The sequence below is a fragment of the Mus pahari genome, chromosome 17 (assembly GCF_900095145.1).
Source record: "Mus pahari chromosome 17, PAHARI_EIJ_v1.1, whole genome shotgun sequence".
Classification (NCBI taxonomy): Eukaryota; Metazoa; Chordata; class Mammalia; order Rodentia; family Muridae; genus Mus; species Mus pahari.
Window position 1 is genome coordinate 48,255,898 of NC_034606.1, and position 13,747 is coordinate 48,269,644.

General features: G+C 49.8%; 1 pseudogene; it reads right to left on the reverse strand.

The window, feature by feature from the left end:
* Positions 1 to 602: 602 nt before the first annotated feature.
* LOC110334533 lies at positions 603 to 2,706 on the reverse strand (annotated as a pseudogene).
* Positions 2,707 to 13,747: the final 11,041 nt, after the last annotated feature.

Here is a 13,747-nt window from a genome sequence, read left to right on the forward strand (position 1 = left end):
TTGTGGTGATCCCGCAGCTTTGGTTCTGCAGGACCAAGACCAGCCCCTTCACATGCTTCAGCGGTTCGCAGATAGGGTGCATGCTGGAACGGGACAGCTCAGAGCCCTGGCTCCAGACCTGGTTGGGAGCTGAGCTGGTCTTCCCTTCAGCTCTCAGGCATCCACACCACCAGGACAAGCTCTCCCGACATGCCCCAGCTAGCTCATCTATGACTGCAGCCAGTAGGGAGTTGGGCCAGATCTCCTGCTCCTACTCCCTCAGGTCAGCTCTCTGAGCCCGGGGCCACCAGGGCTAGCCCACTGTGCTGCCCAAGCCAGGTGTGGATCTGCTCTCCTGAGTGCTGATGTTGAGAGGGAGGGGAGATAGCTGGAATTTTTTTTTTGAAGGTAAAACATAGGTAACTTTATTCTTCTTAAACCACAAAATAGAGTCTTTGGTTGTACGAACATTACAGTTACAGACCCAGCTACGGGGGCAGTTAATCAGAAGCCGGGACTCCTGAGGGGTCTCTTTAAAATGCTAACACCAAGGCTAAAAGACTTGGGGTAAGGGAGGAGATGAAGCCGGCCTCCCCACCCTAAGTCTGGGGAGGCACCTGGCCCTAGGAGGGCACAGGGCCCAGGCCCCAGCGTCCCGGCCGCACAGCCCGACGGCTACTGCACAGCGTCATGTCTTCAGGGCCCACAGTGCCAGGTGAGGGCCTGCCAAGGAGCACCAGGGCCACTTCTCCATCTTCTTCCTGGAAGCCAGGACTGGGAGATGCTTCCAAAGTCCTCAGCTCCTCCACAAAATCTGGTGACAAGCGTCCAGAGGAGGCACTGGTCTGGAGGCCAAAGTCTTCTAATAGTGTGGGTGATGGGGTGAGTTCAGGTGAAGGGGCCTCAGCCAGCCGTTCCAAGGGTCCTCCCTTGTCACGGCCTTCCCGGGACTTGCTAAGGACCATCTGTGCACGGAGGGCATCCTGCTCTAGCGACTTCATTCTGGCTGCCCTCCACAGAGCTCGCTTCTCTGCCTCTAGAGCCGTCTCTCTGCTGGAGACAGGGCCCGCTCCAGCGCAGGAAGCTGGGGGGGGGGGGGGGCTCTGCATGCGTAACTGTTCCCGATGGCTTCGCTCAGCTTTGGCTGTCCTCACAGGGGCGTTGCCTCCCAGGGGTGGGGGTGATGACGGGCTAGGGCCCCCTGCATGGCTTGGCACAGCCCAGGGCCGCTCAGCCTCCTGCTGATCATCTGAGGACTCCCTGTCTGAGGCGAGCCCCATGTCAGGCCCTGAGGTTACTGCTTCTTCCCGAAGCATCTGTGCCCTCTTCTGCGGCAGCTTGTGAGCTTCCTCCTCCTTCATCTTCCTCAAGTCATCAGCACCCACCAGGGACACACGCTTTGGAGGACCCTCTGCTTGAGGCACCCGTACCTCTAGCTCGAAGTCGTTCACGGAAGGACAGCTGCTCTGGGGAGGCTGTGGGACCAGGTGTTGGAGGCTGGGTACCACTGTTCTCGGGAGGATGCGCGGTGGGCACAGCTGCGAAGGCCCTATATGCCTGATAGCTGGAATTTTTTATTATTATTATTTTTTTCTTTTTCTGCTGGAATTTTTAATTCGTCGTCCAGGCTGGCATTGAACTCATAGAGATCTGCCTGCCTCTGTCCCCTGAGTGCTGGAATTAAAGGTGTGCAGCCCCCATTCCCTGCACAGCCTGAGGGAACTGTAACCCCAGAAGGGTGCTCTGGCTGTCGTGAGACTCAGTTGCCAAAACCCACATGTATCTGCTTGATCTGCTCATATCTCACTTACTGAGATGGCTCACCACCTCATGACTGATATGACTGTCGGATGACTGTCGGTTAGTTATAATATACTATTTTTAGAACTGAGGCTTTCCACTGAAGGGTTTTTGTTTTTGTGTTTTGTTCTTTTTTTTTTTTCTTTATGTGTAGCCAGGGCTACACAGGGTTTCTCTGTGTAGCCCTGGCTGTCCTGGAAGTCATTCTGTAGACCAGGCTGGCCTCGAACTCAGAAATCCACCTGCTTCTGCCTCCCGAGTGCTGGGATTAAAGGCCTGCGCCACCACGCCCGGCTCCATTGAAGGCTTAAGTCTGACAACAGCCTGTCAGGCCGCACACACAGGAGGAGGGCTTGGATGGTCCTCAGGCCTCCTGGCTCCACCATTTGTTTATCTTCTCGCTGTCTCTATGGCCTGCATTTCTTTCCTTCCTTCCTTTGAAGGGTGTGGGTGTTCACATATCTTTGTGCTCCGGTAGAGGCCTGAGGTGAACACGGGGTGTTCTCAATTACCAGTCTACCGTGTGTTTTAGACAAGGCCGAAGCCAGAGTTTGTGGACTTGGCCAGCAAATCCCAAGGGACCCTCCTGTCTCTGCAGGGAAGCACTTGTACTTATAAAATAAAAACAAATAAAAGAAGTAAAACACGGGAGTGGCAAGGTAGCAGCAATCTCCAGGCGAGCTCTGCAGGGCGAGTGTGGGTGCAATGGCAGGAACTGGAGCAGCTGCTGGGGAATCGTGAAACAAAAGCTGGATGTCCAGGGACACAGAGAGATTTCAGAAGCCTGGGGTGTCCAGATGATTCGGTGGACACCATTAATTGAACCCCCACTCGCCACTTTCTAGCCTCTCACCTCAGAGAAGCCAAGCCTTTGTTGTCTGGGTTGCTATGAACTCTGTCTGCGTGTTTCATGCCTGAAACTCTCATGTCGGGAAGATGCTGCCTGGCTAGGAGTCCAGCAGCAAGCCCATCTACCCAGCAGCTGGCACCTTTGGTCCCTGCCAGTCCTGTGGTTGCCGGAGGCAGCAGGACTGGGCCGTGTGCTTACCCATCTTCTCTCATCTCCTCAGATGAACTGCTTTTCCTTAACCCCAGGCCTGACCTTTCACGAGGGATCTGGGGGTTGGACTACATTTAAAACTGAAATGGAAAAAAAAAAGTCCAAGTGGAAAAATGAGTCTCTGCTTGGAGACAGGGTTTTCTTGCAGTCTCTCTGAGAGGCCAGAGAGTTTACAGCTGTTGTACAGTGCCCAGGAGAAAGCTTATGAAATATTATTCCTTGTACCCCCCCCTTTTACCAAAACATGAGTCTTTTTTTTTTTTAATTGATTTTGAGTTTTCCCTTTAAGCCTGATTTCCCAGCATGTCTAGGATATAGCACTTCCCAGTGAAGAAATATTTAGGCTCATGTGGTTTCTCTGAAGTCTGGCAGGCAGCTGGGGTTTTCCCTGGGAGGTCAGGGACAGAACAGGAAGGCTAATAAAGGCTTGGGGTGTACCAAGACAGAACTGGGGGAGGGGATGGCCGGAGCCTCTAGCACAGCAGAAAGGAGGCAGGCCAGTGCTGGGCAGTATTGTGGGACACAGAGGTTTACTGTTGAAAAGACAGGACGCTCAGATTGCTGTTGGTTGGTTCCAGGAGCACAGCCTCACTGGTGGCCATCTCTGGGATGGGTCAGTGCCTAGTCAGACTGGACCACCTGAGGAGAAGCAGAAAGCCAGGAAAAGACCTGGGGAGAAGGCTCAGTAGTGAAGCGCATGGAACACAAGAATGAAAATCTGAGTTGGTTACTCAGAACCCAGGCTGGCGAGATGGCTCAGTGGGTAAGAGCACTGATTGCTCTCTTCAGAGGTCCTGAGTTCAAATCCCAGCAACTACATGGTGGCTCACAATCACCTGTAATGAGATCTGATGCCCTCTTCCGGTGCGTCTTAAGTCGAAAGGAAGGGAAAGGGAAAGGAAAGGGAAAGGAAAGGGAAAGGAAAGGGAAAGGGAAAGGGAAAGGGAAAGGAAGATTTAAAGAACCCACTGGGGCAAAGGCTGCTGGAGGGACCACTTCTGTCACCCCTGTGCTGAGGAGATACACACAGGCGGGTCTCAGGGGCTCTCTGACCAGCCAGCCTAGCTAATTAGTGAGCTCCAGGTTCAGGGGACTGGAGAGGTGGCACTGACTGCTCTCACAGCAGACCCTGGTTCAGTCTTGAGTCCACACATGGAGGCTCATAACCACCTGCAACTCTAGTCCAGGGGATCTGACATGTTTTTCCAACCTCTGAAGGCACTGCACACATGTGACACATACATGCTAGCAAAACACCCATACAGATAAAGTGAAAATAAAGGGGAGAAAAAGGGGAGAAAAAAAATAAAGTGGAGCGTGATTTAGGGAGATAGGAAAACAGGTAGTGTCCACCTCTACACATATATACATAACACACACACACATACATACTCATATACATACTCACACACAACACTTACTCATACACTCACACACACATAAATACATGTACTCACACACATTCACACCCCTCAGACACACATATACATACACACATATATACACACTCAAATATTCACACACACTCACACAAATATACACACATGCACTCACACACACACAAACACATGCACTCACAGACACACATACACACACTCACACACACACACACACTCAAAATTTCACATACACTCACACAATGCTACACAGACTTCCACACACTCACTCATTCACAGTCACATACACATAGTCTCACACACAGTCACATATACACAATCACACACACACACACACACACACACACACACACACACACACACACACAGAGTCAGTCCACGTAGTCTAATATCCTGAGGTGGAGGAGAACAATGACTCCCTAAAGTCATTCATTCATACCATGACACACACATAAACATGCACATAACATACTCAGAGAAATAAATAAATAAATAAATAAATAAGTGTGATATAAAAATTATTTTAAATAGAAAAACGGATGTAGCCTACCTATTCTGCTATCAGCCCTAGACAATGACACCACAGGGGCTGGTTTGTCTCTTTAAGTAGACAGTTAGAGCAGTCCAGGGTTTCTTTTGACTCAGAGAGGTTGAGGAAGTTCCGGAATGGGGGTCTAGGTTAATACACACAATGTCGACACCACACATCTGCAGGTGAACCTCAGGTTCAGTCACTGAGGCCCACAGCCCCTGTGACATCACTGCATACCATTCTGTTGCTATTGAGAAAGGAAAGGGTCTCTGCCTGGAATGTGCTCTGTGGACCAGGCTGGCCTTGATCTCAGAGATCCACCTGCCTCTGCCTCCCACGTGCTGGGATTAAAATATGAACCATGTTGGGGCTAGAGGGATGGGTTAGTGGTTAAGAGCTACTAGTTACTCTTCTAGAGGTCCCAGGTTTGATTCTCAGCACCCATGTGGTGCCTGGAACTTCAGTTCTCAGGGATATGATGCTTCATTTGGTCTTCGAGGGCACCAGAAACACATGTGGTACACAGGTACACACACACACATATACATGCAGGTAAAATATTCATACACATAAAAGATTCTGGATTCTGTATTGATACAGGGACTCATGCAGCCTACGTTGGCCTCAAACTTGTTGTATAGCCAAGGATGAGCTCAGACTCCTGATCCCCCTGCCTTCACCTCCTAAGTGCTGGGATCACAGGCACTATAGACGTGGGTCAGCAGGCTCAGTTGTGCAGTGCCAGGAAATGAACCCTATGTGCATGCTAGGCAGGTAATCTACCAACCAAGCTACAGCCTGTCTTCTTTCATCCCGCAAATCCTGGGATTACAGGCATTCACCAACACAGTGGGTATATGTGTAATGGACTAGATCAGATCAAATCCAGGACTTTGGGCAGGTCAGGCAGGCACCACACGCTCAGCTGTATCTTCGCTTTTTAGCTCCAGCCACCTGGTTTTGCCCTGGGGTGAAGTGCGATGTGTGGAAGTTATGGCCAGTTCTTCCTCCCATCCCCATGCTTCCAGAAATAAGACTCAGACTCAAAATATATTTATAAATACCTTGGTCATACAGCTAAACTCTTCCCTCACTAGCTATAACTTAAAATATCCCATTTATTATAACCTACATTCTGCCATGTGTTTGCTCAGGTGCCAGGCAGCTGTCTCACCACATCTTCCCAGGCAAATCATTTGCCTGGCTGTTGGGGTCTCCCAGCTCTCTGTAGCCACTGGACCACCTGCAGTTATCCGCCAAGCCTACCTTACTGTTTACACTAATCACTGTCCTTCAAAACCCAGCCCCCTGCAGGCGCTAAGATCCACNGGCAGTAACCTTCAGATCCACCAGAGCTGCTCTGCTGTGCCTTGTCTCCACCGCCTGCTGAGAAGACCGGTTTTTGTCCCAGAAGACAACATCCTTTGGGCCCGCCTACACCTACGGACATTCATCTGTGCCCTGATCCTTGGACCCACCCATGGACATTCACCTGTGCCTTCAAAGACTGGGGGTTGGGGACTGGGTTTTTTTCCCCACACTATATAAACTGAGTTCCTACATTAAACTTCGAGCTTCCATCAGTAAAATATTGTCTTGGCTCCATTTTCCTCATTCCATTTCAGGCCAGCCCGCCTCTCAGGATGAACCCAGACCGGATTAAAGTGAGTTTTGTCAGGAACTCACAGCTGGCTCCATCTCATAATTCTCTCTGGCTCCCAGATATCTCACCTCCCATTTCCTGCCTAAGCCACAGGCCACAGGCTTTTCAATGGTCAGGTGATGTATCTATACACAAGACATTCTCTCTAAAGGGATGGGACTTGGGGACAGCCCTCTAGAGTCAAGATGACATCCCCCACTTTGTCCCTACATTGGCTCGGCAACACAACACAGTGTGTGCAAATATGGTGCTGTCACCCAAAACCCAGAGGTAGTGTTCTAAGCTAGAGTAGGTGGTTAGTAGGCTGTTGTCTCTGTGACACCAGCCAGATGTGACCCAAGAATGCCGGATTGATTATAAGGTAGAAGTTATGACCCCAGCTGGGGGCAGGATGTAAGCACACTGATTCTGGCTCACAGGTACAGTAAGTCGGCTGAGCCAGTGTCAGGCAGCCTGTAGGGTGTACATGTAACTTCCATTCTCCTGTAGTAACTGACTCTGAGGCTTACTGCCTCAGTCTGGCAACCTGAGCCTAATCCTGGAAGCTTCTAGCTTCTGTACAATCTTATCCAGGCCTAGAATGTTTTCAACCTCTGAGACTTAGTGCTGAATAAGCTCACCCTTTTTAGTTCTTTCTGAACTCTTGGCTGGCTGGTTCAACTCAGCTGTTCTGGCTCAAAACTGCTCTCCATGGTGACTAGCTCAATCTGGCTTCTCTCTCAGCCTGATTGAAATGCTCTGCTTAGCCTTACACTTACTCTGGCAATCTATTCTAATTTTCTAGTTCTTTCTGGCTCATTCTGTCTTTACCTGTGTCTAGTTTGTTCTCTCTTCAATCTGCCTCACTAAAACTCGTGATAAAACTGCCTCTCTCCTCTCCTATGCCCTGCCCCTCAAGTAGCTTCCCTTTCCTGTCTCCTCTTGTGAGAGTTGGGCATATCTGATTATGTCAGATCTCTTTCTCTGGTTCATCACTTTGTCTGCCACTCAATTAGACATCACTTTCAAACATGGCTGCCTCCTTCTACAGGTGTATACTAAGGGCATGTCTATATTCCAGCCAGAGGGATTAAAGGTGTACGCTAAGGCTGAACCACACCACAACTAGAAACAGTTTTTTTTTTTTTCCTTCCAGTAAATAACACAATCTCGGGTTCACAGTGTGATCAAATATCCTGCAATGGTAGGGGAGTAGGGAAATTTGAGGATCCCTGTGACTTTAATGGATAACAGAGGAAGGCGTCAGGGGAGGCAGTTCAGAATATGACAACTCAGTAGCCAGTGAGTTCAAACTTTAGGAGCAGGCTGTGAGCTGTTTAGTTTAGGCATACCAAAACACAGCACAATCTGGTGACAGACTATCCTTGTGATGATTAACTCAAACAACAGAGCGTATCTAAATCTCTTTGAGGCACAAAGTAGCTCAAAGTGAACTCTTTGAATAGTACATGTTATACCTCCCATAAAGATGGGTCCTTCAGATAGGCTGAGAAAAACAAGTTTACAAGAAGGGTCTGGAGGAGGGTCTGGTAGGCTCCAGCCACAGGGACTGCATAAAGGTCACCTGGCCAGAAAGCACATTTGATCCCGTCTTCGGGACAGAAAATAAGTTTTGCATTCCCTTCCTTGAAGGAACACTTCACGGTGCCTGTAAGCACAGAGACCTCTGTGTCCCCCTGCCAAGGCCACAGAAATGCCCTTTCCAGTTCTGGACACCTGGGAAGCTGATAGTATCACCACGGCCTGAAGCTGCTAGCCTGAAAACCGGGGACACTGGAACAAGTCCCCCCAGTTTGAGCCTGAAGGGATAACAGTCAAGGTGGAAGAATGTGACTGGGCCCTGGCGGAAGAGACCGGCTCACCCTGTTCCTTCTTACTTCCAGCCACAGGAACCAGATCATCCTTCAGGCCCTGAAGGCAGGCCTTTCCTACCAGTAGCTAACTTCCCAGATGTACCCCAAAGAATGTTCTACTGCATTGTTCCCACTTTGTAGCTGTTCTCAACAGTGGCTCAAGGGCTCTACCTCCTCTCCAGGTGTGGCAGTTGCTTCTTGGGATAGACCACTCCTTTTTCTTCAGCTCTGCCCCTTCCTAATGGCTTGTCTTACTTCTTTTTACTAAGCCCCATATTAAATTCTCTCTTCCTTTTCTGTTTTTTTTTTTTTTTTTTTTTTTTTTTTGAGACAGGAGCTCATGTAGCCCAGGCTAGCATCAAACTTAATACACAGCTGAAGCTGGCCACGAACTTGTGATCCTTCTGCCTCTCCCTCACAAGCGCTGAGCTTTTACTAGGCATGCTTCTGTGTTTTGTGTATTAAAATCTTTGTGATAAAATAATTGGCAAGGTTCCTCACTAGGCATGCTGCTTGTTTTTCTGTGACTGTTAAGAGAGGCCCCAGGCTGGCTAGTCAGCTTGAGAAAGAGAAAGGTTTGGTTTGCCTCAGACGGTAGACATTACAATCCATTGCTAGGTAGGCGTTAGACCTCTGGTGGGGTGCATGGCAAGGGAGAGAGCACACTGCTTACTTCATCCCAGTGAGCAAAACAGGAAGGGGCTGGGTCCCACAATCCCCTTTGAGGGCATGCCTCCCCTGACCTAAAATTCTCTCATCAGGCCGAAGCCCTGAGGTCCCACCATTTTCCAGGTATAAACCTTTAAGGGCATTCAACAGTGAATGATAGCAGGGACTCTGTCTTATTCATTCAGCTAATGGGGCCTCTTCTACTCATTTAGCAAGCAGTCATGGGTCTTCCCAAGTCAGGGCTCAGGCATGAGAGATCACAGATAGATCAGACTTGAGAGCGGAGCTCACGGTCTGATGGTGGAGGCAGTCAGTATGACACTCTGATGGTAGAGGCAGTCAACATTCGAGGGAATCAGCCTTAGGTCATTCAGCCTGAGGTTCTCAGTTCCTTTTTCTTCAGTTCCTGTATAGGATGTAGTCATGTTAAATTCAACCAGATGGGATGTGAGCAAATTTGGGTCATGCAATTGTATTATGTCCTTAAAGGCATCTCCAGCCTTGAGGCTGGAGAAATGGCTCAGAGGTTAAGAGCACTGTCTGCTCTTCAGAGGTCTTGAGTTCAATTCCCAGCAACCACACGGTGGCTCACAACCATCTGTAATGGTACCAGATGCCCTTTTCTGGCCTGCAGGCACACATGCAATCAGAACATTGTATACACAGCAAATAAATAAATCTTTTTTTTTTTTTAAAGATATCTGCCTTGGACTCTAGCGTCACCTTTTTGATTGACTGGAAAGTGGCCATAGCTGAATCCTCTTCAAACCACACCCCAGGGAGGGTTGAGACACAGCTGGCTTTGGACTGTGTGAGGCAGACATGGTCTTTCACAAACCATGGGGCTTTTTGTTGGAGCAGCTTCCAGAATAGTGTCCCAATCTATTATGGATGTATATTAAATTCTCATCTGGTGCAGTGGTAGCTAGATGCCTATGGGGTCTCACTTGCTTCTCTTTGGGCGTTGAAAGAGCTGATGGAGTTTTGTGTTTTGTTGGTGAATTAAGGACATCAAGAATGGCTTCTGGTCTCCACTTCACTGTCACCACCAAATGGTGACACCTGTCCAGACTCTACTGAAGTACTTTATGCTGGCTGGTTTTATGATAACTGGACACAAAATGAACATCATTTTGGAAGAAAAAAAACCTTGATTGAGAAATGCCTCCACCAGAATGGCCTGTGAGCCAGCCTGGGTGTGTTTTAATTAATGATATTAAAGGGCCCAGCCCATTATGGGTGGGGCCATCCCTGGGCAGGCGGTCATTGGTTCCATAAGAGAGCAAGCCAATAAGCATCACACTGTCCATGGCCTCTGCATCAGTTCCTGCTTCCAGGTGGTTCCTGCCTTGTTTGAATTCCTGCCCTGACTTCTCTGGATGATGGACTACAAACTGAAAGATGAAAGAGACCCTTGCCTGCCCAGGTCGCTTTTGGTTGTAGTGTTTTATCACAGCAAGAGACCCTATGTAGCTCATGCTCGCTCCCTCTGCCACCACCCTACTCCAGGGGAGATCACACTCTCCCACTCCAGACCTCTACCCTCACAAAATTCCCAGCATTCCTAGCGCCCAACTGGGCCTAAGCAGAGGTTTGTAAGATGCCCAGCAAGAAAGCAGACTTCCAGGAACGGGGCCCACAGTGCTCATCAATCCTTGGCCTCTGTTCAGGCAGTCGGATGAAGGGCGGTCCAATTTAATATTTAAACAAGAGGCTTAATGTTGATATAGCAGCCAGGGGAAATTAGTTCCCTAGCTAGCCCTGAGCTGCTGGGAAAGACTTTCCTGCTGGCCAGCCTGGAATCTTCATTAGGTGACTGACCCATAGCTTGCCTTGGGCCCTTATGGGTTCTGTCTCCCTCAGCCATGAACAAAAATATCTGTAAACCGACTAGCCAGTGAGAAACCACAGGGTCGAGGATCTGATTTCACATCCCCAGGACACATTCCACCCAGGCAACCCCTCCCTTTCCCCTTCTCAGAATCCAGCTGTGCAGCCTAAGTTCTGACTTCTCCCCCTAGAAAGCAGCAGCTGGAGGTTGCCAGGGTAACCCACCCTCTGGGGGGGGGGGGGTTGGGCCAGGGCAGGGGAAAATGCTGGCAGGGTATCTAGAATCAGGCCGGAGCAGAGGGTGGGGTGAGAGGTCCCGCAGGGAGCTGTGTGTGAGGCGGGAGCTGAGGGTCTAGTCTGTGGGTGCATTGAAGTTTATACGAATGCCCAGCTCCCAGTCCACACAGCTCCACAAGCCTGCACTTATCTTTAAAATCACACAGTAGGTCTAGACCGAACTTCCACTCCCTGATGTGGAAAACGGGATGTGATAATGAAGGACTTAGGTGCACACAGTGTGGCTCCTTTGGTAGTGGCATCCATGCTGGGGACCAGCATAGCTCAGCTCGTCTTCACAAAACAGGAACAAGCCAAAACTGGCCCCAACTCAGAGGCTGGCAGCTGGCAGAGGGGCTTTTAAGCTGGACATTAAGCAAGACACCCCAGCCCAGGAAGTGCATGGACGAGGCCAGGGATGGTGGATGATCGAGAGATCCCCTCACTCGGCCTCAAGGCCTCTTTCTCATCTAGGAATGAGTCAGCCCTTCCGCTCCTGTCACCCAGGCCCCGCCTCCCTTTCGGCCAGTTCTCCAGGTTCACTGCTATTTCTGCTGTGCTATATTTTGGCTGGCAGTTTATGGCAGCTGCAATAAAGTCCAGAGTGGGGTGGCTGGGCGAGACACAGGCTGTTTGGATGAAGGGTGGAAGAAAATGAAGAACCTCTCTGTTCAGTTGCTAATTCAGATCTCGGCTTCTCCAGATATGGCCCGGCTAGGCACAACTTGAAGGTCCGGGACCAGGGCTGTCTCCTGCATCCGTCAGGAAGGCCTGCCCACAGGACCTCAGAGAGTACTCTGCAACCGTTCCAACCACTGTGCGGAGGGGCCATGTGGCCAAGTCTCAGACTGATGTACCCAAAGGAGCAAGCAGCAGACTAAACCCAGCCCTTCTGAGCTCTCAACTCTGCTGGGGATAAGATTTGGAGACCCTCACCTAACTACATGGGATTCTGAGTCTGACCCTGGGAAGGACCCTGAGATTCACTTAGCCCAATCTCACTTTCTAGACCCTTTGAGACAGGCTGAGAATCTGCTAAGCTGGGATTGTCCCCAGGTGCTGTGGAGCTGGAGGAGGCTCAGTCCCAGGCGGCTTCCTAAGAGGCTGTCTGCATCGTAGGTGGTGACGGTTGGGAGAGGCTCTGCAGGTAACATGGCAGGAGTGTGGTATCAAGATGCTGCTATGAGAAAGAGTTCTAAGGGGCTGCACTGGCTGGTTGTGTGTGTCAACTTGACACAGCTGGAGTCATCACTGAGAAAGGAGCCTTCCTTGAGGAAATGCCTCCATGAGATCCAGCTGTAAGGCATTTTCTCAGTGATCAAGAGGAGAGGGCCCCTTGTGGATGGTGCCATCCCGGGGCTGGTAGTCTTGGGTTCTATAAGAAAGCAAACTGAGCAAGCCAGGGGAAGCAAGCCAGTAAGGATCATCCCTCCACGGCCTCTGCATCAGCTCCTACTTCCTGACCTGCTTGAGTTCCAGTCCTGACTTCCTTTGGTGATGAACAACAATGTGGAAGTGGAAGTTGCTTCTTACTTCCCCAACTTGCTTCTTGGTCATGATGTTTTGTGCAGGAATAGAAACCCTGACTAAGACAGGGGCTGAGAATATATGACTTTAGTGTGGATGGAGTTGGGGTTGGGGCCAAGCTACGGAAGGCCTTGAATGCTGGGCCTAAGTGTTTTTTGTTTGTTTGTTTGTTTGTTTTGCAAACAGGGCATTAAGGAAGAGTTTATGGTGAGGGAGTGATGAATTTCCCTTCCATGTGCAAGCACGTTTAGGGTGTCACTATACCACATATGAGGCGGAACACCCCCCCCATCCCTAAGGGATCATCTCACTTTTTCCATATGTACAATCACAAAGAGTGCTTGTGTTGTTAAGAGTAATGCCTGTCACTCTAAAACAGAAAGAAATTAAAGATAGGTGACGCTGGGCAAAGTGGTTCATGCCTATAGTCCCCTCTTGGGAGACCCAAACAAGGGACTTAACAGTAAACTGCACACCAGCCAGCCCGGACTATAGAGATTCGTGTGTCTATGTGTGTGTGTGTGCACATGTGCGTTCAGGAGCTAGTGGAATCCAGAAGACATCAGATCTCTTGGAGCTGGAGTTACAGGACAGTTGTGAGCTGCCATACAGAATGTCTGACCAAACTTAGGCAATCAATCTCGGGTCTTCTGGGGTAAGTACCAAAAGCACTCAATGGATGAGCGGTCTCCCCAGCCTCTACCCTTGAGACCTTTTCAAATGATTGACTAGAGAAGTGCTTGGCTTACAATTCGCTGTCTTCAGCAAAAACCTCTCATCCGCTCTTGAATGCCTTTAGAACCAGGCAACTCATCTATCCAAGCGCAGGCAGAGCACAGAGTCTGGAGAGAAGTCTAGAGCTCCCGGCAGCCTCCTGGCTCCCCATGCCATGGGGATGCCCAGCCATCCAAGAGAAGAATCAGCATTGGCTGCAGAGACGTTCCTACTACTGCATAGCAGGACACTTCCAGAAGTTACCAGTACCCTGGCCAGACTTCGGTGAGGCCAGGGTCCCTTCCCTTCCAGGCTTGGCTGCAGGTAACACCTATTTTCACACCTTGGTGTCTACACTAAGCCCCGCTTAGGCTAAAATAAATCTAGACTTATTGAGGGTTCCAAGTAGGCTAGAATTCCACTTTGGCTATTTGTGAGCCTTGAGAA